The 6,195-nt window shown below is 38.1% G+C and overlaps 1 protein-coding gene across 1 annotated transcript in view; it reads right to left on the bottom strand.

The window, feature by feature from the left end:
- Positions 1-18: 18 nt before the first annotated feature.
- The window catches only part of ITPRID1 (ITPR interacting domain containing 1), a 137,549-nt gene continuing 131,372 nt past the window's right edge, over positions 19-6,195 (bottom strand). The window contains exon 15 of the transcript XR_012512202.1: positions 19-2,145. The gene's annotated coding sequence lies outside the window, so the exon portion shown is untranslated. The remainder of the gene's footprint in view (positions 2,146-6,195) is intronic.

Raw genomic sequence — 6,195 nt, 5'->3', positions numbered from 1 at the left:
TAACCCATCACCTAGGTATTAAACACTGCATTACTTTATCTTCTTAACAACAGCCTTGTTGGCCAATGAGTTAGCATCATCTTCATTCCAAAATTGAGTGGAAAAGATGTACATTACTTCCAAAATCCCTACATTCCTCTTTCAAATCAAACTGTTTTGAGATAATATTAGATTCACATGCAGTTGTAAGAGATAATACAGGGAGATCCCCTATATGCAAGCAGTTACACCCCATGGTAACATCTTATGAAATTATCTTATAACATCAAAACTAGTATGTTGATATTTACACGATTATATACAGAAGGTTTCCATCACCAAAAGGCTCCCTTATCTTGCCCTTATATAGTCACACCTCGCTCTCTTCCTTTCTACCCTCCTACTCCCAATCACTTTTTAACACTGGCAACCATGAATCTATTTTCCATTTCTATAATGGTATGATATAGCATGCAGCCTTTTGGGCTTGACTTTTGTTTATTCACTCAGCATTGTTTCCTAGAGATCCATTCAGGTTGTTGTGTGCATCAGTCATTTGTTCTTTATTATTGCTGAATAGTATTCCATAGAATGGACCACAGTTTGTGTGACATCCATTTGTGTACGTACACCTGGGTTGTTCCCGATGTTTGGCTATTACAAATAAAGCTGCTATGAACATTCATGTAGACAGGCTTTTGCATGAACATAATTTTTAGTTTCTCTGGGATAATGCCCGGAAGTGTAATTACTGAAAATTGTGTGTTTCCTTTCACAATATCACCAAAGTGGAGGCAGCATTTCTGTTCCCACCAGCAATGTACGAGGCGTCCAGTTTCTCTGTATCTTCACCAGCATTTTGTGTTGCCAGTATTTTTAAAAAGCCATTCTTGAAGGAAGGTTCAGTAGTAATATCTCATTGTGGTTTTAATTTGCAAGTTCATGGCTAATTAAGCTAAACATTTTTTCAGGTGCTCATTTATCATCTGTATATTTTCTCTGGTGAAATGTTACTTCATGTCTTTTGTCCATTTTCTAATGGGACTTTTTATATTACTGTTGAGTTTTGAACATTCTTCAAAACTAGATCCTAGATATTCCAGATACTAGTTCTTTACTAGAAATATGGTTTGCAAATATTTTCTCCTAATTCGCAGTTTGCGTTTTCAATCTCTTCATGGAGTCTTTCATGAAGCATAGCTTTTAAATTGTTATGAAGTCCAACTCATCTTTAAATTAATTTAAAAATACATAATTTAGATTTTTCTCGGGCTCTTTGGAGAAGCTTAATTGTGTTCCGCATATTCCAGCCTGTAGAGTTTAACAAATTCTTTTGTCACTTAATTTCCACAGTTCAAAGAGAATATTTTCAAAGTGAGAAGAGAACGAATCCTTTTTTTCCCCTTTGAATAGGCATATCTACCACTCCCAAGTTCAGGCTGTTGTTGCTGTTGTTAATTTTTCCCAGGGCTTTGTACATACTCTTTAATTGATTACACCCCTCCCCCTTTTAGGACAGATGTATACAGCAACTGAGAGGGCAGATGGTAATGTAGATCTATACCTTGGAGAGCTCTAAATAACAACCGCATATGTGCAGGGCTGAAGTCATAGACCCTCAGCCTGCGGTGCTCCCAGCCTAAGTGCAAGGAGCCGTTGTGTGCATGGCATAATTTGTAGTCCAAGAACCCTTTGATGTATGGCTGATTCACTTCTGCCTTAATTCCTGATGGATGCCTAATGGTAACTAGCTTTAAATGAATACATTTACACTTTAATCACAAATATCCCATCTTTATGAATAAGAATGATTTATAAAATGATTGAACATTTCCAGACAATTTATTTTAGTCAGTAATCTATAAAATATTCTTTTAAAAGATTTGCCTTTCATAGCCAATCTAGGGGTAGTTTCTGTGTTGATAAGTGATAAACCTCCACCTTCTCAATCCACGGAGGGGAAAAGAAAGAGGGAGAGAGCACTAAATATTCATAAGCCTGTTTTATCCCCGAGATCTTGCTGTATCTCTTTGGTTGTCTCCATCAGCCTCTTAGAGAGGAGAGTGAGCTGTCTCAGATCAATATCTTCTGGTAAATAAGCAGTATATCTTTGCTCTGGGCAGTTTTGAACACATGTCAGGTTCTGATAACAAGGAACTCTTTAATCTGTAAGAAAACGTGATGTCATTTATTCTCATTTCACCGAAAAAAATGTAGAACACATTTAATCTTTCATATATAAATATTTAATGTCATATTAAACATTTACTAAATACCTACTAAAATGAGAGGTAGGGAGAATGGTTGTCTTTTCCTGTTTTAACTGGCATTTTAATTGAGATAATTGTAGATTTACATGTAGTTGTAAGAAATAATACAGAGAGTTAGATCCCTTGTATATTGGGCATAGTCCCCCCCAATGGTGACATTTTGTAAAACTACAGCGCAATATCACAGTATCACAAATATGATATTGATATTGGTACAATCCACCTGTCTTCAGATTTCTCCAGCTCTGTGTGTGTATATTGAACTTTACATAATTTTATCATTTTGTATCCACAGGAACTTACATAATCAAGATACTAAACATTTCCAACACCACAGAGATATCTCCTGTTGCTCTTTCACAGCTATGCCGCCTCCCTTTACCCTCCCAGACTCCATAATGGTCCCTGGCAACCACCAATCTGTCCTTCATCTCTATCATTTTATCATTTCAAGAATGTTACATAAATGGAATCATACTATGTATGTGTGTATATATATATATATATATATATCATATAACATTGTTATTTTTTTCACTTAGCATAATTCTCTGGAGACTCAGGTGGTTTTATGTATCAGTAGTTCATTCCTTTTTATTGCTAAGAAATATTCCATGTTATAGATGTACCACAATTTATCTTTTATCTAACCATTCATCTGTTGAAAGACATCTGAGATAATGGCAGTTTTATCTATTGCAAAGGAAGCTACTGTGAACAATTGTAGACTTGTTTTTGTGTGCGCATAAGTTTTAACTTCTCTAGGGCAAATACTGATGAGTACAATTACTGGCCCATATGGCAGTTGCGTGTTTATTTTTATAAGAAACTGCCAAACTGTTTTTCAGAGTGGCCTGGCCATTTTTTATTTCCACCAGCAATGTGGGAGTGATCCTGTCCCTTTGAATCTTCACCAGCTTTGATGTTATTATTTTTTATTTCAGCCATTCTGATAGGTGTAAAGTGATATCTCACCAAGTTCTTAATTTGCACTATTTGATGGCTAATGATTTTGAACATGTTTTCATATACTTATTTGCCATCTGTATATCCTCTTCTGTAAAATGTCTCTTCATCCCATTTACGCATTTTCTATGGCATTTTGTCAAGACCTCTCTTTTATCTTCCTATATTTAACAAAGGGCAAATTGTCAACAAAAATGTTTGTCACTTTAGTGGTTACAACATGCCAGACACTGTTCTAAGCACTTATTACCTATTTGTTTAATTCTCACCACAGTCCTATAAGGCAGGTACTATTGTTATCATCTCCTTCTTATGGATGAAGAAAGTGAGGCCCAGGGAGGTTAAACAGACAGCTAAGAATTGGTAGAGACAAAAGCCAATCCCAGATAGTTTGACTCCAGCATCCATGCACTAAACCACTGACCAGACTCCAAACCTAAAGCTGCTTGAGAGTGAGAGAATACATATAATTCAAGGAGACTCACTTTCAAAAAGACACAGAGGACATTTTGCTAAAAATTTAACTTGTGGTTACTGCTGCCGACTTCCCTGGTGAATTTCATCAGACAAAACCAATCTGTGGATGTCTGCTAGGCCTTAAAACATCTGCTATGTGTCAAGTAAAGCAGCAGCCAATTTTTGGCCTCCAAGAACTGAAAGGGAGGTCTTCTCACATAAGGGGAATAAGTTTATTCAATTATCATTCACTGAAGGTTGACTTAGTATATTGTTCCTGGTGTTAGGGAGTAAATATGAGTAAGAGAGAGCATGCATCTTTTAAGAGCTCATAATCTGATGGAAATGAAGGAGACATATGCAGAAAAATCACAAGAAGTTTCATTGAATGCTCTAGTAAAGAGATGAGCCAAGTGCTCCCACAGCTCAAAGCAAGAAGCAAGAACCTGCTTCTGAGGAAGTAAGTTAGAAGGGCTGAAGAAAGGAGAGATGGCTTTGAATAAAAGGAAGGAAAAGGATAATCTTGGTAGAAAAATAATAGCACATTCAACCATCTGTCCATCCATCCATCTTTTCATCCATCCATCCATCATCCATCAATCCACTGGACTGTGAGGAATTTCATGCATGTGGTATGTTAGATAATGAGATTCAGTGGTGAATAAAGTACAGTACCACCACAATTTTAAAGTCCTTTGTGTAGATTGGAGGCAGAGGAGATGACCAAGTACAGCCAAATTCTGGAAGTTGGAAGAATGCAGTAGCTGTTTACCTACCCCTCTCAAAAAAACCAAAAAGTTCCAATCTGTCTGCAGGAACAGTGTCATATAGTTTCATGAACTATCAAATCTTAAGTAAGCCATTGAATTATTTCTGATGCGTTGACCTCAACAATAGCATTTCCCCCAGGAAAGTGGGTGAATCACGTTAAGTGGCTAGGCTGGTCTCTACTTCCTGAGGTCAGTTGGCTGACCTGAATATCTCTGAGGATGCACCACTCACTTGTCAGGAGCTTTCTGATGCTTGACTGGGCATCCAATCTGTTATGTGTCCCAATTTTCCATACCTACCCTATCCCTTGTCTCACCTCTTTGCCCTTTCACTCATTTTTTGCAGTTCACTCAGTTCTAGAGTCTGCTCTATTCAGGTGAAGTTTTGTCCAGTCTCCAGGTCTTGGCCTATATTGGTTTGTCTTGTCAAATGGATACCTAGAACCATGAGGTCCTTGAGTGTCATTGTGTCCAAAGGAACCATAGTCACACTGACCTTGAGCACCATTCTGATTCAGGGGGCCCCACTTACTCTGACCCAGCTACATTCCATTAAGTTCCCACTACAATCTCCTAAATCTATTCTGGCTAATGCTCATCACAATCTCATGAGATATATGTTTGCACTTTATGCTACAGGTGTAAAAGCTGATTTTCAGAGACCCAAGTCCCTTGCCAATGCCACATAGCTGGTAAGAGAAAGGAATTGACTAGAACAGAGGTCCCTCTTCTCCAAGTCAGTATTCTTTCCTCCACTTCACTCTGTAACAGGCTTGATGCTTTCCCGAATTGGCTCTGCATTGATGGTCTTCATGCCTTTCTGTTCTCTTGCATCAATGAAATGGGTAGATCTGACCCATTGTTTACTAGCTCATGAAAACTAAGCTGATTTTATTCTTTTTGAGTATCATGTTCTCAAAGCTGGACATCTGGCAATTGTATGAAACAGTGATCACCACTCAGCCGAACAGCAAGGGAGCCATGTGGCTTTCATTCGGTTACTAATTCAAAGCTTTGCTTGAATATTAATTTGATCACGGCTTCTCTAACGCCCAATTAAGTAACTGTACTAAAGATGAGAAACATGCTGAGAATATGCTGACTAATGCAGTTACCGGTTCTTAAGGGGCACACAGACAATCGCTGGTCGCTGGTTACCACCTGCAGCACATGGGAATGAACAGGCCTGCCGAGAACAAATTCACTGCCCTCTTCCTTTGCTTGCTTTCTTCCAGCTAAGCTATTAGAATTTTTCAAATCTGAGAATTGCTTGGATTCTGAGAAATCTCCACCAGAGAGGCAGCACAATAAAGGAACCAAGCCTAATCCCCACTGTGTCGCCAAAGCCTGTCAAACATTACCTCAAGCATTCATAGAAGGCTGCCTTGTTGGAGGAAACCGGCGAGGGAATTGATGTCAGCTACCAGATGGTAATAACGGCAGACACAACGCACTGTTTATGGGGGCTTCTGAATACAGAGGGAGCAAGCACATATATTTTCCCAAAGGGCACATAGAATTTTAAGGTATGTGCAATGTCGTTTAAAGCTTCTGTTGCTCAGAGAGAAGTGCTTAGACATGAGGAGTTATCATGCTTGAATTGTAGCTGCAAAAATATTAATAAGTAAGTTCATTAACTCTCTATGAGCACAAGAAAAAGTGTTGACTAAGGTTTTTATGATGTGGAAAAAAATCTTTCAAAGTTTTAGGACTTTGCTTCTTTGGTTTCAACTGCATGAAAAATGACACACAAT

This window comes from Saimiri boliviensis, chromosome 10 (assembly GCF_048565385.1).
Source record: "Saimiri boliviensis isolate mSaiBol1 chromosome 10, mSaiBol1.pri, whole genome shotgun sequence".
In the NCBI taxonomy this organism is placed as follows: domain Eukaryota; kingdom Metazoa; phylum Chordata; class Mammalia; order Primates; family Cebidae; genus Saimiri; species Saimiri boliviensis.
The sequence above is the reverse complement of the archived record's forward strand: the minus strand, read 5'-3'. Positions and strand labels throughout refer to the sequence as shown.